The 23,814-nt window shown below is 40.3% G+C and overlaps 1 protein-coding gene and 1 pseudogene across 1 annotated transcript in view; both read right to left on the bottom strand.

Moving 5' to 3' along the window:
* LOC120913597 (5-hydroxytryptamine receptor 2A-like) overlaps window positions 1-23,814 on the bottom strand; it is a 646,166-nt gene that overhangs the window by 265,472 nt on the left and 356,880 nt on the right. The gene's annotated exons all lie outside the window — the stretch shown is intronic.
* On the bottom strand, window positions 20,032-20,167 carry LOC120914705 (annotated as a pseudogene).

Below are 23,814 nucleotides of genomic sequence, written 5' to 3'. Positions count from 1 at the left end.
AGACTGAGAAAGCTCTTAAGGTTAACAAGGGAACAAAGCAAAGAAAGCTAAGCTTGTTTTCACTTTAAAAAGACTGGTCATCTGAAAAAGGACTGTTTAATGACTGAACATAACTGTTTATGACAAACAATAAGACCTTATTTACAGAAATGTATTTCAGTGCAAAAGACAACGACTTCCTAGCAAATGGGAAAAGTATTAGTGCAGAAGGTAGAGGACAAGTGTTCTTAAATTGCCACACATTGTAGCAAAGTGTAATTTCTTCACTATTGTCACATAAACCTCATCAGCGTCTTCCTGCTTCCTGACTCCACCAGCATCTGCATTTTACCAACAGAATCACTGCCTAACTGAGAATTTTTGCCTATTGAGCTGGTGACCTGGACTCTTTGCTATGCACTGATTCTTCCACATATCCGTGAGCTGCCTTCTGTATGTGTGTTTACCATGCATTTATATGCTGCATCTAGTTTGGTGCTTTCTGGTGTTTTCTTAATGTAGCACCTGGCTATTTTCAGGGCCGGTGTTATTTGAAGTTTAGGGGGATAGTTCAGAGAAGTAGTTAGCTCTGAATTAGTTTGATTGTTTAAATTTGGGTCTCTGCTCTAGCTTGGCTGTACTGTTGGCTATCCTTTTGTCCGGGGACTCCCGTCACCCCCGGATGGCAGGTGGCAACAGTGGGGTCAATTGTGTCTGAGTATCACTCCTTAGCAGCCAGTCAGGGGTTGGGCCACCTTGCTGTGCATGCTGGGGAGGGGTATAAAGGGGGCAGACGCCATTTCTGTGGGTTCTTCCTCGTGTGGCGCCCACCATTGGGGTAGCCATTCGACGACACCCCCGCATATGGCCCTCCTGGCCAGGGTGTGCGTCGGTAGCAGTGTTCCTGGTTCCGGGACCACGTTGGCCCAGAGCAATTGATCAGCTGTACGGATCCAGTGATTGACTGGGTCCCCAAACTGAAGGGCGTCCTGAGCTGTCCGTCCCATTGGAGGAAGCTGACCGATGAGGAGTCTGTCCGAAGGATACCAAGCACGAGGCTGGTGTTCCAGGAGGGGCCTGTCCATTCATCGGGGGACAACCTGAGTTCTGAGAGGCTGGATGTTGGTCGCCTCTCAGTTGCTATTTCACCAAAACTACCTGAAGGAGATCCGGGTGCTGAATCTACTGAAAAAAGGATTCCGGACCATAATTGTCTTCAAACCTTTGGGAGGGTCTGTGGCAGAGGTCCTGTCCAGATGCACTATACCCACTCTGGCTGGAGTGGCGATGTAAAGTTGTCGTTGGAAGCAGGACTGTTTCCCTATCAAGTTACACCTGAATTTGCCATTTCCTTTTCTCCTATCTCTTCACTCAATCCTACTATTATCGTTTTACCCGGCTGGGTAATGAAAACACAGAAAAGAATGTTCCTGCGCTACTTTTTGACAGTTTCATTGAGACTTGCGTGGACTTCAATTGTATGAAGTCGCAAGCCGCAATGAAGTCGGTAGTGCAAATCACACTGATGTGCGGCTTTGACCATTCCCTTTATTGCAGCTCTCATCAAATGCCCTAGACGGCGGAGATACAGAGGTAACATGCCACCCAAAAGAAACCAGCAGCTCCTTCGGGGGTAGTGCTAGATTTACTTTATAGGTATACCCACCTGAACACTTTATACTGGACTGGAATCTGACTTACTACCATGCTGTGATCTAAACCACCCAAGCCTGACTTTGATTATAAGCAAACCTTTACTAGCTATATGTGAGTTGCCAATTTGCTGTTTTTTATTAATAAAGCTACTTTACCTACTACGGTCAGATCACGCCCTCTGCTTATTGTATTTGCATAATTACCAGCTCTAATAGGCAGCCTAATGTGAAACTGAAGGAGTAAACATGGCAGGCTGATAAAACCGCCCATAAGTGCAAAGCAGGGTCTCAGCCTGCAACAGCATTTGTTAATACTGGTAACAGCTAAAAATCTTTGCAACAGATTCACAAAAAAGTATTTTCTTAAGAAAACTGTGTACTGTGAAATGTATAAAGTGAACTGAAAAATTTATTTTGGGTTAATATACATATTGTAGGCTCAGTCATACTAAAGTGATCTATTGTGTTAACACCTGGTATGGTTTGTATTATAACCACTTCAGCCCCTGACCATTTTGCTGCTCAATGACCGGGCCCCTTTTTGCGATTTGGCACTGCGTCGCTTTAACTGACAATTGCACGGTCGTGCGACGTGGCTCCCAAACAAAATTGGAGTCCTTTTTTTTCCTACAAATAGAGCTTTCTTTTGGTGGTATTTAATCACCTCTGCGGTTTTTATTTTTTGCGCTATAAATAAAAATAGAGCGACAATTTTGAAAAATAAAGAATATTTTTTACTTTTTGCTGTAATAAATATCCCCAAAAATATATATAAAAAAAAATTTCCTCAGTTTAGGCCGATACGTATTCTTCGACATATTTTTCGTAAAAAAATCGCAATAAGCGTTTATCGATTGGTTTGCGCAAAAGTTATAGCATCTACAAAATAGAGCATAGCTTTATGGAATTTTTATTAATATTTTTTTTTACTAGTAATGGCGGCGATCAGCAATTTTTATCGGTACTGTGACATTATGGCGGACACATCGGACACTTTTGACACATTTTTGGGACCATTGGCATTTTTATAGCGATCAGTGCTATAAAAATGCATTGATTACTATAAAAATGCCACTGGCAGGGAAGGGTTTAACACTAGGGGGCGAGGAAGGGGTCAAGTATGTTCCCTGGGTGTGTTCTAACTGAAGGGGGGGTGGGACTGACTGAGGGAAATGACAAATGCCAATAGGCGTGCGCCCCAATTGGCTGCTTGGCGAGATGATGTAGATCTACGTGATCTCGCCCAGCAGAGCTGACCTGCCGCTGTAAAACTGCGGCAGCTGGTCGGCAAGCGGTTAATGTGTGTTGCCATTAGGCAACTCATTCATTATAAATGGTCTGCCACAACAAATGAAAAAACATGCATGACCTTTTTTTTTAAAATACATTTACAGTATATATATATATATATATATATATATATATATATATATGTGTGTGTGTGTTGTGTCGCACTACAGTTCAAGTGTGCATTGTGTTTACCTGTACAATACGTTGGGAAGCCATACACAATTAAGTGCCCCACAAATAGAACAGCTATGTGGCCATACACTGTGGCAAATGCTGTGGTCAAAGCCGCACATCAGTGTGATTTGCACTACCGACTTCATTGCGGCTTGCAACTTCATACAATAGAAGTCCACGCAAGTCTCAATGAAATTGTCAAAAAGTAGCGCAGGAACATTTTTAAAAGTCGCTGCGACATGAGCCGAATGTATTCGAACTGTTCCATTGGCGACAATGATGTGCCATTTATCATGTGATTTCGAACTGTCAAATCGCATGACAAATTGCACCGGTGTGAACAGGGGCTTGATTACCGGGTTTTAGCACACACTGCCACAATGTACAAGTGAGAATGACCCCTAACAGCTCATATTAAATTTAAAATGAGTTGCAATCCAAAGCTGATCAATAAGTAAATAACAAATTGACTAAGGCAAATTGTAGAGTTTAGGGACAGTAACTAAAAGCAAGCAGCAGCTGGTAAGAATGCCAAAACCACTAATCAAATTTTTGGATTGGCCAGAATAAACAAAGTTGCTTTTGGATTAGTTGCTTTGGCAAACTACTTTTTCTCATTGCTATGACATGCGAAATAAAGACAGTTATTCATTTTCTGCCAAGTGTGAACTAAATAACTACTAAAATTAGCAGAGAAATTAAAAGCATTAGCTTGTTTGCCATTGTCCCTGTGCTACATAAGTCTTTTAATCGCTGTCATATTCAGCTTAAATTTAGTAGACAAGAAAAGAGTTGACAAGTTAATATTTTTTCATTAAATTATATTTTTTTATTTTATTTCTTTCTTATAAAATATCCGAAGCTTTTTTTTAATTTAGTGATATTAGTATGATATTAGTTAATATGTAGCTCCTTAGTTGGCTTCATGATGAGTTCTATGCTTTTATGCTTTTATTACAGTTGGGCCCCATACACACGAGAGGATTTATCCGCAGATACGGTCCAGCGGACCGTATCCGCGGATAAATCCTCTCGAGGATTTCAGAAGATTTCTATGCGATGGCGTGTACACACCATCGCATTGAAATCCGCGCTGAAATCCTCTGGCAATGACGTGTCGCGCCGTCGCCGCTATTATGACGCGGCGACGGGCGCGACGCTGTCATATAAGGAATTCCACGCATGCGTCAAATCATTACGACGCGTGCGGGGAATCCCTTTGGACGGATGGATCCGGTAAGTCTGTACAGACGAGCGGATCCATCCGTTGGAATGGATTCCAGCAGATGGATTTGTTGTGCATGTCAGCAAATATCCGATCTGCTGGAATCCATCCCAGAGGAGATTTCTCCGCGGAAACAGATCCGCTGGCGTGTACACACCATAGGATCTATCCGCAGAAACCCATTTGCTGGGATTTATCTGCGGATGGATTCTATCGTGTGTATGGGGCCTAACACATCAGTTATGAGTATCAATTGCTAGAATTGGTGTTCTTGCATTCTGAGCACAGGAGGGAATCTTTTTTTATATCTCAAATCTCTCTTCTTTACGTTCATTATTTATTTTTGACTCAATTAATCAGCAGCTACATCAAAGCCTTTATGATTTTTACAGCAAAAGCCATGATGGGTAAATAGTGATGCTACCCCCCACCTGTGAAACACGTTTGTTTGCTTTTGATTGTAAATCAATTCAGCTTCTTCTAAGTTAACATATTGATTTTTACATGTCTGATCTTTTATGTATTCTTTAGCTTTTTAAAAAAAAAAAAAAAAAATCTTTTTTTTTTAAATTAACAATGCAAATAGCTGATTTTTGCAAGCTCAAAGTAGTGCAGTGAAGGTGAAATACATTAAAGGGAAACTAAATCAAAGCCAATAACAACTTGAATGTCCTCCTGCTGCTTTTAAAATATACAAATTGTTTGCATTGTAGGCAGTGGGTCAGGCCAGTTAGATTCTCAGCAGTAGGTTCCTGGCAAGTATTTAATTTATCTTGTACAGGGCTTGGTATTTATCAACTGCAATGTTTTTTAATCCAAGTTTAAATCAGGCAATGATATGGAAACAATAAAAGAAATCCAACAAACACCAGTTACACCTGAATTGGTTCTTAAAAAAATTCCACTGTAACTTCAGAGAAATAGCGACTCTCTTGCCCCTAAATTGTACAAAAAAACGAAAAAATCCATGCCTGCGTGCGTTTACTTTCTTCTCTGTTGGTTACAGCAGGTAGCTTTTGAGTCATACAAAAACAGACCTACAACCCCTTGGTTTCCAATTAAGATGAAGCTCTTTCTACACTAGTTGATGCTTTGGTCCTCAAAATCATAGGTTGATTTAATATAAAGTAGTTGTAAACCCTGATGCCACGTACACACGATCGGTTCGTCTGATGAAAACGGTCTGATGGACCGTTTTCATCAGACGAACCGATCGTGTGTGGGCCCCATCGTTTTTTATCCATCAGTGAAAAAACTAGGAACTTGTTTTAAAATTATCTGATGGTTAAAAAAAACGATAGAAAAAAACGATCGTCTGTGGGTACGTCCATCGGTTAAAAATCCACGCATGCTCAGAATCAGGTCGACGCATGCTCGGAAGCATTGAACTTCATTTTTCTCAGCACGTCGTTGTGTTTTACGTCACCGTGTTCTGAAACGATTGTTTTTTTAACCGATGGTGTGTAGGCACGACTGATGAAAGTCAGCTTCATCGGATATCTGATGAAAAAATCCATCAGACCGTTTTCATCGGATGAACCGATCGTGTGTACAGGGCATTACTTATAACTAGTAAAGTGACTGGCCTTAGATGATATACAGGGATGAAACAAATCCTCCTACATAAGTTTTACCTGTTTAGCTGCAGTCTTATCTTATCTTATCTACAGCCATTCAAAGTCCAGAATTTCTAAAGCTTGTCTGAGCTGTCAGAAAAAAGAAAGCAGAAAAGGTGAAGTGAGGAGAGTACAGAGCTGATTGGAGGGAAGTGATCACGCCCCCCTTTGCACAGCACACAAGAACAGAGATGAGGCTGTCTGCTGGAGATTCCTCCCCTGTTACCTTTTTTCTTTTGGTGTCAGGAAAACTTGTCAGAAACAACTCAGATGCAGATAGCAGAGGAACAAAGCTGCAGACTTAAATTACAATAAGTACTCTGAATAGAGACAAGTACACACTATAGAGGAATATGCTATGTTCATATTTCATGTTTGAGGTTTACAACCACTTTAACCCCTTGATCACCTGCTACTTTAACTGGCAATTGCTCGGTCATGCAACACGGTACGCAAATAAATCTTTTAGCATTTTTATTCACACAAATAGCGCTTTTGTTTGGAGGTATTTAATCACAACTGTTTTTTTTATATTTTAGTACATATTAAAAAATATTGAACATTTAAAAAAAAAACACATTTTTTAGTTTCTGCAAACAAATCTTTCTTCATAAACCTAGCCCAACATGTAGTCTGCTAAATTTTTTGGGTAAAAAAAACCCAAAGTGGTGTATACTATTTAGAATGTTAAAGACAGTACACTTTTATGAGGTTGTATTATTTTTGTCACATTTTTTGGGGAAATTTTAGAAATTAAAAGTAAGTAAAATGTATTCTTTTCACAACTTTTTTTTTACAGATTCATCATATGACTGATGTAGCTGTAATCAGGGATAGTAAATGGTGACAGTTTGTAAAAAAATATATAAGATTTTTTTATTTTTTTTTAAGATTTTTTTATTTTTTTACATAGTAAGCAAAACAGTCATGAATTTAAGCCATTTGTGACTGTTTTGTTTACATTGTAATTATGTGATCGCTATGACCAATCATAGTGATCACATGATATCCTGGCTCACAGCATCCGGGTACCGAATGCCACAATCCACTGTGTCAAGTGGACAGGGTGCTTTTGGCCAATCATGGCTCAGGGGGCCAAGTCCACACTCCACATGATGTAAGGCTGCTTACATAGCGGCCGTACATAGTATAATGAATTAGCGCCGCACAATTACATTTCTAAAGGAAAAAATTGTATTTAAAGCTGCTCACGGCTGTAATGTGTTACAGCTTGCAGCTGTAATGTGTTGTCTGATCCCGGCAATATACATAAAAATCATTGAAAAAAACCAAGTCCCCCCTAGTCCATTACCAGGCCCTTCAGGTCTGGTATGGATATTAAGGGGAACCCTGCGCCAAATTTTTTTTAAAAATGGCGTGGAGGTCCCCCTATAATCCATACAAGGCCTACGCGTCTGGGCAGAGGGAACCACGCATTCGTCTGAGGCTCGCCAGTTCCTCAATGTCTTGACGGATAATTTCATGGTTCAGATTGTTGACACACCATCTAGAAATAACGCGTTATTGGATCTACTGATTACCAACAATAAAGACCTGATCACGGATGTGGAAATATGGGGCAATTAAGGACAGCGATCCAAGGTCATTTGGCTTCAGTATGAATCACACAAATAGGAAACATAAGGGGAATACAACTTCAAAAGAGCCAACTTCCCTAAACTACAAACCTTGCTAAACAGCATAAATTGGGATAAAATCTTAGGAACAAAGAACATGGAGGAGAGATGGGTTTTCTTTAAGAGCATATTAAATAAGGGCTTTAGCCAATGCATCCCATTGGGTAATAAATGTAAAAGAGTGAACAAAAGTGCTAGATGGCTTAACTCCAATATAAAAATACATATAAAAGCAAAGGAGAAGGCCTTCAAAAAATACAAGGTTGATGGATCATCATCCGCCTTCAGATTTATAAAGAATGCACCAAGAAATGTAGGGTGCAATTAGGGCAGCTGAGATAGAACACGAAAGACACATAGCAGAGGAGAGCAAAAAAAAATCCCAATACTTTTTAAAAGTTTAGTTTTAATATCAGCTGTGTAATAAAGCCATAAGAGGTAAGTGACAGTTCACTTGGAGCTAACTCCTGTTTATTAACCTATATTTTAATTGTGTGTGCAATAGGGAAGTTGGCTAGATTAAGGGTATGTGCAGGGCTTTTAAATAATTTTTCTAAGCTGCTACAGCTGTTTTACTGGGTTTCCATCGATGCTTTGTCCACTTCTCTCAGATGAGAACCTGATACACAGTATAAAAGTATGTCATACAGTTCAGAACAACATATTAATTCATTAAATTATAGAAAATGTCTTCTGATCATGCGCTAATGCTAATGAATTGAAGATTGAAGGGATATAGACACCCACAGACATAGTGAAGGTAAGATATAATTAGAAAGTTGACCACAATAGAAAACTCAAGGGGTGCTTTATGTAAAATTGATCTCTCTTCTATTACCATGCTAGATTGTGCAGCACATCAAAAGAGTATACTTTAATATACACCTTGCAGGTCTCTATAAACAATCAAACACATTCGTGCAGCACAAAAGGAACTTCTAATAAGTGTTAGACCTTATGAAAACCACCCCCTATTCAACAAGTGCTAATACATTCCTGGCAAGAAAATAATAAAATAGTAGGACTGTTTACAGACGACCCTAAAATCCCTTTCTCAGACATAGTTTTCATAATGAAAATGGCTGTTTTGTTTTCTCCTTAGCTTTAAAATTGTAGATTGGTGTATATGACTTGGCCATGGTTGATTTCTCTTCATCTTTTTACTTTTCTTTTTTTTTACATGAAAAACACAAAGCGTATTGAGATCTGCAGGTGATAGAATGCAGTATTATTGTAGAAAACACGTACCATGAAGACAAAGACTGAATAAATATGAATTCCTATGAATTTTAGATAACAAAGACGACTGGCATAGACTTTTAGCAATCAGCTCTGCCAAACATTTTATAAAACTTGGATGGCAAACAGCAATCAGGTGCACAAATAGATTTCACCTTAAGCTGTCACATCTACGTGGCTTAAAGGGGTTGAAAATGTATAAAAGGAAAAACATTCATTTAAACTCAGTTAATGAGACATCTGCTCATAAATGAGATAGTGACACATGGTGGTTTTATACTGCCATAGATTAGTTTCACCATCGCAGCCTTTGATGACTGTTGGCTACCACAGTGTCAAAGTGTGTGTACCCTGCTGAACACATGCTATTCATTCAAACTGATGAATATGTATTAAATGTAGCATTGTATGAAGTTGCTTTACCATATCCACATAAATTACAACTAAAGGCTCCTCATGACAGCCCAAACAAGTACAAAATCCAGTTGCAATAAGCTTAAAAAAAATGTAGCTCATTGTGTCTCATATGCTTCCCTCCCAGATAATGCAGCTCACAGGAGGAGGGTTTTAGCAGCAGAGACAGTGTTGTCAAATCAGAAAGCAAACAGTAATAGATGTGTCCAGCACAGCTAATTGGCAAACTACAGGATTGTAAACCAGCAGTGGATAACGCTCTCTGCAACAAAAAAAAAAATGCAAGCAGGCACAACCTACAAGAGAGTGACAACTTAGTTCTGAATTCAAGAGCAGTGCAGAATCACGTACCATCACAGGAAGCTACATTATGCCTCGTACACACGATCAGGCTTTTGCCCGGCCAAACTAACATCGGAATTCCGAAGTTCTAAACTTTGATGGAAATTCTTGGAAAAAAGTCAGATGGGGCATACACACAGTCGGAATTTCCGATTATGTGTACGGGGCTTTAGATGAACTTCAGCAGATATTTGAGGGATTTTGCACTCGTATTTAAGTGTAGCTTATTTTTAAATGGGAGGCCAACCCTTACACATAATCACCTAGGTGGACATATTTTGGTCTACAAATCTATTTGAATATGTTTTAGATAATTATATTTGTTGTTTCTTTTGGACTGCTTTACCTTTCATTTCTTTTGTGGATTGCTTATTTATTGGACATCAGTTTAAAACATGTGGAGGGCACTTTTTTCTTTGAAGGGGGATTTAGATACAGGTTTGGAGATTTAGTGTCTCCCATCTTCCCCTCTTATGTTTACATGTATACAGAACTTTCTTTCTCTGAAAATAGGTGCATAAGCTCAACTACCACCCCTTAAAAACCCCTCACCCACCCCACACACCCTCCAAATTGGATCAAATAATAGGTGTGGTCAAAATTCACTAACCGTGGAAGGGGCAGTAGGCTCCTTTCCCCGCAGAAGCCCGTTTGGACGAAACGCCGTGTCGGGTGGAGCCTAGCTTTTGCTGACGTCACCACGCTCACCAGCTGTTTGGTCTGCACCACAGCTGGTAGTTACTACACACGCTGTTTCAATTTTGATCGTGAGGACTAATGTATGCAGTGTGGAACGCATTTAAGCTTATGTCAGCATCAAACTGAATAAAACTCTTTTAACAATACCTACTGCACTATGAAGTCCTTCCTCCTCCTTTTAACCCCATGTACTGTCTGAGCACAAGGATTCGTTTCTTGCCATATCCTCGAGCACAAGGTGGGGAATCCTACGTCCGTGTACGTGAGTGTCCCTAAGAAGACAGCACTGGAATAGCCACCTGGACCCAGAGAGCGACATCTTCATTGAGTGCCTGACTGACCCCCCGTGGATCCATCTTTCTGGTAAGCGGACATCATTTTCCTCTTTGGGATAGATGTTACCTGCCAGTTGATTCTCCTTCAGCAGCATATGTTTCTGAAGAGCCAAAGTTTTTGAGAACCCGTTTTTTGATGTTTCCCGGATAGGACTCACTCACCATTTGTTTGCACAGCCTGTTGATATTTATCATGGGGCATTTGAATTTATTGCTATCATTACCAATTTAATTCACATTTTTTACATATACTTCTTTGATGTTTGATAGTAGCGCACTTTTTTCTTTGCTTATATATGTTGTTTGGAGCCCAATATTAGGCTCCTTTGTATTGAAGTGCAGCACTTCACATTCAAGTACAAGTCACATTCAATTTTTTTTCAATTTACACAATCACTTTATTCGGGGTTAGCGCGGATTGCCTGTGCCTTCCAGTATATACCAGTGCATGGTGCTTCACACAGAAGCACCATGCAGTACGTATATATTTTGGGGGTGGGCTATGTACACAGTGCAGAGTTTAGGGGTGCACTACACAGAGTGCAAAGTTCAGGGTTTCACTACACACAGTGCAGAGTTCAGTGGTGCACTACACACAGACTGCAGAGTTCTGCCTTCTTCTACAGTTGCTTACCTCTGCATCGCCTATCCACATCTCACTTTCACCCCTCTTCCACTGTGACCTGTTCTGCATACAACTCCCCTTCCACTGCCCCATCTTCTCCCTTTGACCCCGTTTCACACCGGTGTGACTTGGCATGCAATTTGACTGGTCAAAACGCATAACAAGTCACACCCTATTGCCGGCGATGACCAACTTTGTGGTGCTACACCGATTTGAAAAAGTAGTTACTGCACTACTTTTGGTGATGGTGGTGCAGTACCCCCACCATCTTCCACCTGTCTTAGTTATGTTGCTGTATTATGCTGAAGCACCCAGCCGGCTCTAGTACCTCCCTGCACACTGTAGATGGCTCTTCCTGTCTCACTTGCAGGGAGATCATCCAGTGGGTGTGTTGGGCTCTGCACTGCACCCTAGGGACCTGCATCCCCCTTTTCTCCCCATTGTGTACTCAGTGGCAGCCACTCAGGAGATCAGATCTGTGGGAGCCTTTGGAAGACAAGTGATAGTGGGGAGCAGAGTGCAGAGGGTCACCACCACATTTTGGATTTTGCAAGCTTTACATGTTGCAATTGATGAAACATTTGATTTTAAGGCTCCATGCACACTGAAGCTGATAAACTGCAGTTAATTGGCGTTTTAGGCTTTTTTTTAAAAAGCCCATAAACTGAACTCTATGTTAGCCTATGTGCCCATGCACACATGGGCTTTTTTTAGTGTTAATGAGCTTTGGAGTTTATTGGCATTTTTCTGAACGCCCGAAATTTGCGTTCAAAGTGCAGTTTTTCGGTGAAAGAAAAAAAGCAAAACGCCGGAAAACGCTCAAAAACGCTGGCGCCAGCGTTTTTAAGCATTTTGTTATCCATTAAAAAATAAATAAAAAAAAAGTAAAAAAAAAGCTACACTGAAAAACGCTGATTAAAGCTATTGCAAAAATGCTAAAACACTTTGAAAGGCTCCCTGCAAAGCTACTGGCGTTTTTTATAGCTTGTTTTAGCTTCAGTGTGCATGGAACCTAAAAGTTCTATTGTTAGTAGCTTGTAACTGTTGAAAACTTTTGCAAAACAAGGACAGCATGGAAAATTATTGATGCCACATTTATTTAACACCTACAAAATCCAGCCATGTCCTATTGTGAGTACCTGATCTAAACTCACTTGGAGACAGGGAATTACTTAAAGAAAGTGCTTGATGCTTTGAAACCCCTTGACAATACTTTGGCATATATGTCATCCTCATAAAGGATAGAAATATGGCGTGTTATAATGAAACTCAAGGCTTAAAGGGGTTGAGAAAAACTGAGTATTAACGGAATCGCGTCTTGGCATCCTATCGCACAAAAGTGTTTTTCTCTCTGTATTCTCTGCAATATTGATAGCCCTACAAAGTGTATACAAAATGCATTCTCATCATAGCCCCTCCTCAAATCACTCATGTCCTTCTTCTCACTCTGGAAATCCTATTCTTTACTACACACTCTCCGTAATCTGAGAAACTGACAAACGGGTATGCATGATGGTAACATGATGGGGATGTCCTGAATCAGCACAGAGAAATGTATTACCAGAATTAGGTTTCCTGTAGATACTAGATTGAATATGGCCATCCTCACTAAAGAACGTGACATTCAATAAGTTGATCAATTCACCATTCATTTGTCTGGTGAACTGCAGGTTCAAATAATTGTCATTTAGATAATCAAGAAAATGATCCAAATCACCCACCGCATCCAAACAAACTAATAGTAAATCGTCTATATATCTGCAGTAGAACTTGACAATTGAATGAAAGGGGTTCCCATCTCCAAAGATGCGGCCCCCTCCCACCAACCCATGTAAAGGTTGGCAAAAGACAGGGAAAATTGAGCCCCCATGGCTGCCCAGCACATCTGGAGATAGAAACACCCACCAAAGGAAAATACGTTGTGGGTCAGCAAAAATTCTAAACATTCCAAAATATTCTCCTTATCTATGGAAGAGTAATTACTGGCATGATTCATAAAGAATTAGACATACCGTAAACCTATATGAGGTATAGATGAAGAAAGGCTAGATACATTACAAGTAATCCAGGTGTCACCATTCTCCCATACTAAACCATTGCAACATTGTAATAGGTTACTTTATGTACTTGGGATTTTTTTAAAAAAATGACATTTTTATATTTGTACAAATACAAGTTTTATCTTTTATTTACTTTTTGTGGTACCATTAAAATCTTGATAGTTTTTTTGGGCTAGCAAATTTTCTTGTGGTTGTAGATATAGGATGTGGTATCGGACAAATTTATTGTACTTACAAGGTCTCCTTTATTTGGATTCCTTGCTCCCACCATTTGGTTGTTGTCTAAGTACCAAGAATAGGCACATATATTACACAGAGTGGATATAAATAAACATAATATACGTTCCTATCTATTTACCATGTCTAGTAGCATAAGGATTAAAAATACAGTAAAACCTTGGATTGCGAGCATAATTCGTTCCAGAAACATGCTTGTAATCCAAAGCACTTTTTTTCCTTTATTTTCCCATAAGAAATAATTAAAAATTTAGATGATTTGTCCCACAACCATTTATTCATAGGTCCTTTAGTTTATAATCCATATAAAAAGATTATAGGAATGTGACCAGGTTGTGTAACCATAAAATGTCCATCCACAAATGGAAGCCTCCTCAAGGGGATTTGAAGCAAAATCCAGCAGGAACTACAGAGGTGCCTGACGAAGAGGTCCTGCGTGGCCTCGAAACGTTGCTCTTTTGGATCAATAGATATGCATTACATTTTTGGACGTTTTTTTTAAAATGATCCCTGGTGTGCTGGCGAATATATATATATGATTTGCTTTCCGGTTCCCAGCCGGTGATCGTTTCAGCACCCTTTTACTTCTTGGCCATTTCGCCGGAAGGTGTGCAATCGGAATATTTTTGAGATTAAAAGAGAAGAGAGACACCTCTTATGCAACGTACACACGATCGGTTCATCCGATGAAAACGGGCCAATGGATTTTTGCATCAGATATCCGATGAAGCTGACTTTCATCAGTCTTGCCTCCACATCATCAGTTAAAAATCTGTTCGTGTCAGAACGCGGTGACGTAAAACACTACGACGTGCTGAGAAAAATTAAGTTCAATGCTTCCAAGCATGCGTCGACTTGATTCTGAGCATGCATGTATTTTTAACCGATGGACTTGCCCACAGACGATCGTTTTTTTCTATCGCTTTTTTAACCATCAGATAATTTTAAAACAGGTTCTAAGTTTTTTCACCGACGGGAAAAAAAACGATGGGGCCCATCCGACCGTTTTCATGAGACAAACCGATCGTGTGTACGCGGCATAAGTGTAGCAATATGTTGCTAAATGTTGTACCTTCATTAAATGTAACCATATTGCTACACTTAGAGGTGCCTCTCATCTCTTTTATACTCATTTGTGACATGACACTACTCTTATATCAAGACATTGCTTGTATATCAAGTCAAAATGTATTAAAAATGTTAGCTTGTCTTGCAAAAACGCTCTCAAACCAAGTTACTCTCAAACCAAGGTTTTACTGTAGTTCATATTAATTGAGAGAGTTTCGTTTTGCTTTAATGCTGCTTCCAATCACAGCTGGGTTACAACATGGCAATTCCCTCATGTTCTTAGAGGAGTGTGCCTTATATAAATTTAGGGATCATGAAGTGCTGAAAGGATGAGATCTTTAATTGAGGTTAATTTCCATGATCCTATTAGCACTGTTTGTGTGACAAGAAACAAATTAGTGAAATTAAAACACCAATCAAACTGCCAAACCCTTTCTATTTTTCATAGGAGAGGCTAAAGAAACTGAAGGGGCTGTTTCTAATAATACACAATATAATTCACCTTTAATCCCTGCACTTGTCCTTGGGAAATTAACTGGGGAACTGGACTGGTTGCTTTTTGGCAGTACCTTCATATATTTGTTTTCATTTGTAGATGATGCAGTGCAATCTACAGTACCTTTCCATTCAGGAGTAGTGTAGAACTGAGGGAAAAACTGTCATTAAATTAACAGAAATTTGTGTATTGTCAAATGTATGCAACTTATAAACAATAAAGTCTAAAGCCTCGTACACACACTCGATTTACTCAGCAAGAACCAGCAAGAAAACTGCTGGCAGAGCTTTCTTGCCAAGTATACCGAGCGTGTGTACGAGGCTTTCAGGTTTTTCGACAAGAAAACTGCCCAGAATCTAGACGTGAAAAATAGAGAACATCTTCTCTATTTTCTCGTTGTGAGATTCTCAGCAGTTTTCCTGCCGAGAAACCTGAGAGTGTGTATACTTACCTGTCGCCGTGGAAACCTGCGCATGCTCGAAATGACTTTGACGCATGCGCGGTAGCTTCCTTAGGCATAGGTAGGGTGCAGCAAGATGGCGGGGACGGCATCGAATGTGATGAGGGCATGCTCGTCGTACGCGATGACGTCACCTCGTTCTTGTCTTTCAAGAGAACCGTGGTTCTTTTGAAAGGAGAGTCTGTACACCTGGGCGGCAAGAGATTCTTGCCAAGAATCTTGTCAGGAAAAACAAGGAGGAGATTCTGGCCCGTGTGTATAGGGCTTTACGCTATCTAGACTGGACAAGACCACTACATACCAGTTTATATAAACAGGATCTAAACAGTTTAGAGAAAGGAAGATTATGAAATATAAAAATGTAAAGTTGAGAGAAATACAAACTAAATGTTTTTTTAAATAATTACCAGTTCAATCACCAGACCAAGAAAACTGTGGATATAAAACTGTTACCAATAAAAAAATTCAGTTGGAAAGTCAAGAACTTGATCACAAATTCCAAATAACCTTCTTTAATTCCCCAAAAAGCCCCTCCAGTACAACAAACCTATAAATGATGACAACGATGATGATGATAGTAATAATAATAAGAGGGGAAAAAAAGACAACATTTTGCATGGATGTTTTTTTTTCAATACAATAGCAGTTAGAGTATATCCAATTTCATTTTTTTTAGGTTTAGATAGAGTAGGGAGTGTCAGATTTGTATTGCTCTCTGTGTCTATTCTAGGAAACTTTACATTCTCTGATATTGAGCAAAAGCCACAATCTTGAATTGTCAATTTTGCGGTGTTACCGAAAAAGTAATATCTTCCAATTGTGGTGACAACCTCGAGAGCATTTTTTTCTCAGAAAATGAAGAGAATTTTTCAAAATGTGGTACAGATGACAAAAAGACAAGATTACCGTATTTACTTCTTTCTGCCCACATAACGCATAAGTATGGCCACAATACATGTGAGCTTTAACACCCACACCATGCAAATGCGTCCATAGATTTCAGAGCTTTCTATGCTGAAAAAGTACTAATTGAGCACTTCCATAACAGTTACCAAGCTGTCAAAGACAGCTCTCGGTCCTTAATAATTATTGGAAGTTGGAGGGGTCGGCTCTTGATCATATGACCACTGACAGCCAACCACTGTGGTCACATGACATGACAAGCCGATCCTTCCGACTCCCCTGAGCTTGCAGACCCTTTTAAAAAGATGTGGGGGTTGATCAAGAAGGGCTTAACAATTACCAGCTAAAAAAAAATAAGTTTGGCTTCAGGTATGTTTTATTGTTGGAAAATAAAAGAATAAGAGGTTACATTTTAGGGACATGCATTCTTTTAAAAGCTTTGCTTACTAAAACCAATTTTAATATTTCAAAGTTTAAAGACAGGCATTAATGTTTGCATTTTAATCAAATAATATTTTCAGCATATGCCTTTTAAATAATTATTTTTTTTCAGCTTGATTCAAATTTGATCTTTATTTTGATGAGACATTCTTTACACAGGTGGAGATAGAGACCTGAATGTTAATGCGCTCTGAAACCAAATTGTAAATATTACAAATACTTGACTTAATTCCCAGAGACTTTGTTTGAAAACTGCTTTGCTAATATTACTAGATATTTTTCATTTAACAATCTGCTATTTCTAGTATTGCATATGTAATATATTATGCAGAGTTATTTTTATGGCAGACTTCCAAAATTTGGAAGCATAATTAGAATAGTAGCATGTCACATGTACAAGTATGGGCAACAAGCTTTATATGCAAAAAAATTGTTTAATTCATTTTATATCGGCCTTTGGGATTATAAGGCCAGATAGGCAGATTCTGCACCATGGGCACTAAGTTTGGGCATCTATACTAGAGATTCCCAAACATGATCTCAGGCTGATCCTGGAGCATTTTTCTCTGTTTCTGGAGTAGATTCAAAAAATCAGGTAATGCTTGTAAATCATCAGTACATGATTGAGACCACTTCTCATTTAGTTCCTTTTGTTCTGTTAAATATATAATTAAAAACGTTAGTTATACTTGTTTGATAAGTTAGACAAATATCTATTCATCTTGCCAGAAATCTTGTCAGCTGATAACTACCTGTGCTCTTGGACTGTGCTGACTATCTTAGTGATAATGTTCTTATGCCCCGTACACACGATCAGAATTTCTGATGGAAAAAGTCAGACTATTTCCATTGGAAATTCCGACAGTGTGTATGACCCATCTGAGTTTTTCCAATCGATATTTGAAAGAATTCAATCAGAGTTTAGATAGAGAACATGTCTTTTTTTATTTCAATGAAATTCCGTCGGAATTCCGATGTGAGTTTGGCTGGGCAAAAGTCCGATCGTGTGTACGGGGCATTAGTTAGCTAAGGCCATCCATACACGGAGCAAATTTATTTTCTGTAACCACAGGGAATGGGGGGAACAGGGAAAGAAATCTTATCTCCCCCATCAATGCAGACAGTGTTAATGCAGAAATCCCTCCTGCTGGGCTATTGTCTTTTCCGCGTGGGGGGCGGCAGAGGACAGGGGAAGCCTTCCCCACCAGTGATTATTGCTAGCGGCTATAGCAGCATATAGTGATAAGCGCAGGTAAAACCAGGCATGCTGGTCGATCGCCAAACTTGGTACATTCAGCCTGAACATACACGGTTTGAATCTCAGTCAGTTCCTGCTGAATCTTTTTGTGGACCAGTGCCATGGATGCATCACCAGACTAACCACTACAAAGATGTGCCTGCAATTGTCATTTTAAATGGGTACATTTTTACTATTGTGATTTACAAATACATTTAACAGTCTGCACTTAGAGGCACCTGCATTCTTTTCTTCTTTTACATATCCTGGAGATTTCTTCTGCTTCTCTGCATAAGGCTCCCCCCGACAGGGGACTTTTTTCCCCCTTCTCTTGTTTGCTACAGCTTACAACTGTTAGCCAAAAAAACTACATAGATGTTTTAGTACAGTGGGATCTGTCACAGATTTGCTCCACACATGTATGTTAGTTTGTGCTGAACTGGCTGAGATTCGAGTTGTGTGTGGCCTGTCCAACAGCAATGTACCAGATCACACTCCTCTGTTATAGAAAAAAGAGAATGGTGTGCTTCTATGATCTTGTTTTACATTGTCTTGACACAAAAGGGCAAGTAAATATTGAGATTGTAGGACAGGAAGTGTTACAGGCAGAATAAACAGGTGAAAATAAAGGGAAAAAAATGATAATGCCACAACATATAAGAGATGGTCCACTGAAATATATAAAAAATTGGGGGGGGGGGGGGGATTGGGTTTAGCTATGTTTTAAAGGTAGGTTCACACTACCAGCAGAGAAAAAAGTTCAGTATTTATCTGTGGGTAGTAATCTCAGCTGGGGAGCAATGCCTTGCACTTTTATAATGTAAGGCACTGTTTCCCCTTATTTTTTTTTATAAACTTTAGGCTGGGTTCACACTAGAGATCACAGCAGCTCACAGCAGGAGTCCGGTGTGTCTTCATTTACTATTTCAGGTCCGATTTCAGCCTGAATTTTTGGCTGAATTTGGATCTGAAATGGACCAAAAGACACACAAGGCTCATATTTCTATTGAAAAGCCTGTGGCGTGCAAAACACAACCCAAAAACTCCACCCAGTGCAGAAAAAATGTGCACACACATAAAGAGTGAAACACAAAAACGTGCAACGGGTGCTGCGTCAAATGGTCCTCCGTAAGAAGGACCCAACCCTGATCACCCGGGGCATTAGGCTCCAGGCGGGGACTGAGGTACTGTGGTCCGAGCAGCCGAAGCCGACACGTACCCAACTTCCTTGGAGGGTCTGCCGAAACAGAACCCTCCCAGTACTAGGTGGGGCTCCCCGAAGGGAGACCCCATAAGAGCGGGCGAACTAAGCCAGAAGGCCATGTCCACCCACTCCCATGACGTTCAGTGCTGGCCCGAGGACCGGCACCCTACTAATCACACACAAGTGTACATAAAGTGCACCAACAAAAAAAAGACATAAAGTGACAAACAGGGGTAAAATAAAAAAGAAAGTGGGGGAGAAGGAAGGTGGGAGATTGAGTAGAAAGGTGACTATTGTGCAATACGATGGCTGGCCCTCCGGCCAGGAAACAAAAATTCCTCTGGTCCCAGCCAAAAGGCCCAGCCCTAGAGGCAGGTGGTAAAAAAGTGTATGTGGAGATGTGACCAAGGTGCCACACTTGTAAGTGCCCTCCCAAACACTTGTGCAAGGTATGGCATTCCTGGACTGCCACTCCAGTGGCACAATCTCCACAGGCCAATAGGCTACTCCCACTACTCCCATCCCTCCCTTCTAATCACGTTCGGGAAATACCAACCGCTCCCCCCAAGGGGAAGGAGGAGCTAGTGTTCTCTCCTGAAAAACTGACCGAGGCAGGCACCACAAAATCCAGGCCAGAGGCCAGGGGCCCGGCCCCTCAGCTTCGACATCATGTTTCTCCGTCCAACCTCCACGCCAGCAGGTTTAGCATCTGCCAACTGCCATCCCTTTCCACCTTGCTGTGTACTCAGGATGGTTAGCATAGCACCACCTACTGGCAACTGATAAGAACAGAGACTACACTTGATCTTAGCCAAAAGGCGGAGAAGCAATTTACACCGGCTCCATAGAGAGATGTTCGAAATCTCCTGCTATACGAATTGGATGCGGGGTCTACCTTTTTCAATCAAAGACTCTGCTCTACAGTGATATAAGAACACACTGCTGTATTTTTAATGAGCAAAAAAATATGTTAATTTGCAATACCATACTATAAACAAAAGCCAGGTTTTAAAAATATTAAAGTGTATCAATGTTAATTTTTTTTTATCATTATATTAATTTCCACATTGAGGGTGATTTACTAAAACTGGATCATGCAAAATCTGTTGCAGCTCTGCATTGTAACCAATCAGCTTCCAGATTTTATTGTCAAAGCTTCACTGAGCAAACTGAAGCTAGAAGATGATTGGCTACCATGCACAGCTGTTCCAGAATCTGAGTGCTCCAGTTTTAGAAAATCAAACCCATTGAATATTAAATATTTATATCCTACTTCTGATACTCTGAACAATCTGGAAGGTTGTAAACTTACTCTCTGAAGTTCTACACACAATTCTGTGACATGTATTTACTATGCCCCGTTGATAGATATTGCTGTGCCAGACATTTCACAGAGCCTACCTTCTGAACTACAAAGGTGCTGAGAGGAGGAGTTTCAGAAGCCAGAGTCAGTACAGGAATCAATGCTTGAAGGCAACAATGTACCGTGGGATATGCAGTAAAAAGCAGAGGAGAATCTGCAAAGCATGTAGGGAATTCTCCTCTGATCATAGATTTTTCTTAATTATGAATTATGAAAAAATACGATATTTTGAGATTTCTGGACCAATTTGGGAACTTGGGAGGGGCCGGCTCGGGCTCTGGACACAGTCTTGAACCCAGATGGGGGTGTCCGGAGCTGGAGACGGTCCTCCTCTAGAATACACCTCAAGAACACCTAGACTTGTTCCTCCGTTAGCAACTGAGAACTACTGCAGATAATTGTGCACTGTTATCACCTGTTGAAATGACATGGCGTTGTTTGACCGCCACATTTGCTCTTGTATTATTTTGTTTTATTATTTACGACAAAGCTCTGCTTGACGGAAATGATCTGATTGTACTGTAAAGTAAAAACCTTAATAAAAATCTATTGTGAAAAAAAAAAATACGATATTCAAATCTCTTTCATCATTCTAAAAGCACCATAACCCCCACCTCGCCCGCCGCACCCCCTAAGAATACAAACCCATCATGCATACCACAAGGCTGAAAACTGGCAAAAATTACATTTGCATAGAATTGGACAATTGGACTAGCTTCTAAGAGTAGTCAATAAAGTTTATCTTTAATTTTATGGAAACATTAATCACTTAATCAATTTAAAAAAAAACAGTAAAGTTAGCACATTTTTTTTGTAGAATGTAAAATATGATGTTACACCAAGTAAATAGATGCCTAACATGTCAGACTTTAAAACTGAGCACACTCGTGGAATGGCGCCAAACTTTGGATTTTCAGTAAAAATCTCTACAGGGGAAATTTTTTGTACAGGTTACATGTTTAGAGTTCCAGATGAGGTCTTGGGCTAGAATTGTTGCTTTTGCTCTACCTCAAGTGGTGATACCTCACATGTGTGATTTGAACGCCGTTTACATATGTGTGCGTGACTTACGTATGTGTGTGCTTCTGTGCGCGAGCACGAAAGGACAGGGATGATTTACATTTTTTTTTATTATTTGTATTCTTTAATTTACTTTTATTTCTTTATTTTTATACTTTCTTTAAAAAAAGGAAAAATATATATCACTTTTATTTTTATTACAAGGAATGTAAACATCCCTTGTAATAGGAATAGTGCATGGCAGGACTTCTTTATAGAGAGATGTGGGGGCAATAAGACCACACATCTCTCCTCCAGGCTGAAAAAGCTGAGATAAAAAAAAAATCTCTCAGCCTTTCCAGTTGTGTCCTCGGCTTTGTTTACTTCTGCTGGCCCGGAACGTGACATCATAACATTGCACACTGGCTTCCGAGGGTCATAGAGATGACTGGGGACCATCTGATCACCAGAAATCTCTATGGTAAACTTCTGGTGATGACCGATTCATTCTCTGGCTCCCCAATTGCACGGGTGAGTCGGAAGAAGCAATGGAGGGCGGTGGGGAGGGACGTCCATTCCTGCTGCGTGTAAGAATGATCACGGAGCTGAACTGCCACTATGATTGTTCTTTCAGTGCACAGAATTTCCGGCATAAAAAATTATATCTGTATGATGCCTGTAGCTGCAGGCATTATCCAGATATCCCCACTCAAAGTACATGACGTCATATGACGTACTTTGGTCAGGAAGTGGTTTTCAGTTTTGACAAGGCCGTCTTTCTCCTCTCTCACATGACAGCTGCAGTGGAAGGGGCAGAGAATCCCCCGCTAATGTCATTCAGGTAGGAAGGAGGAGAGAGGCGGCCCCTTCCGCTGCAGCTGTCATGTGAGAGAGGAGAAAGATGGTGGGTCACGTGATCTCAGATCTGCGCTCTGTAAACAAGGTATATAGCTGAATTCAACAACCAAAAGGATAATGTAAATTATACCCTAATTTGAGCAGCAGAAGGGGAGGGGGTGGGCACGGCATGGAGGTCACAGACAGGGAGGGGAAGGGGGAGGAGGACAGAGGAGACAGAGAGCAGGGCTGAGGATGATGAAGGCACGTAAACTGAGCACAGTGTCAGGGCTCAGCAGCCATAATATACTGTGGTCAGTTTACAGGGGGAGGGCAGAAACTGGCAGGATCAGCCAGGTATTTCAGCTGATAAAAGGTGCCAAATGATCTTTATTTTTTGGGGTTAACAATGCTTTAAATTTCTCTTGATATGAGCCTCTTGCAATCTTACGCATAGCAGCATATGAACTGTAAGAGAAAGGGCCAGCACTAGAAGTTAATAAGATGTGCTGCATTTGCACATAGAACATAAGACAGAAACAGAGAGTAGAAAGAGCAGAGGGAGTAAGCTCAGGGCTTTTTTTCAGGGGGAACTTGGGGAAACTCAGTTCCACCACCTCTGGCACAGACCCTTTGGTGCCTGCTCACCACAATCACTTGTAAACACAGAAGTCTGTGACAGCTCTGCACTCTGTATGTAACCCCCCCTGAACTCTGCACTCTGTATGTAATGCAATCCTGGTATTTAATTCCCCTTTAAGACCCTTCTACTGTTTGTGAAATTTGAACAGGGTCGTGGTTGAGTTCCTGCACCTATTTTCTGAGAAAAAAAAAGCTCTGGGTAAGCTCATTAGTCTACTGTTGTGTCTCCCTTACTATTAAGTTACAGGCTGGAGGCATGGAGGTAACCAAGCTTTATAGAGAAGTTATGTGGTGGCTAAGCTGGGTGGCAGGGTATGGTAAATCGCAAGACTACTTGGACAGATACCAAATCCATTGGCAGATAAAATAGCTAATATTATTGTATTTGTGTTTCTGTGTATATCTTTAATCAAAACTTTTTCTTTGTTAAAGACACAAGATGTGAGCTGAAATCTATCCAGAGTGAGTGAGGCAAGAAGTGGTCTTGAAGACTAATAAAGAGGGCAAAACTCCTCAGAGGGGACACAAACAGCAATGGAAACTTGTCAAGCTTCTAACTCTTTACACCAACTTCTGTCTAGAAAGCAGAATTTCTTCATGCTGTATTACTTTGCTGTACGTTTTCTCTTGCAGTATC

The sequence above is a fragment of the Rana temporaria genome, chromosome 9 (genome assembly GCF_905171775.1).
Source record: "Rana temporaria chromosome 9, aRanTem1.1, whole genome shotgun sequence".
Lineage (NCBI taxonomy): Eukaryota > Metazoa > Chordata > Amphibia > Anura > Ranidae > Rana > Rana temporaria.
Note: the sequence above shows the minus strand (reverse complement) of the source record. Positions and strands in the feature narration are given on the sequence as shown.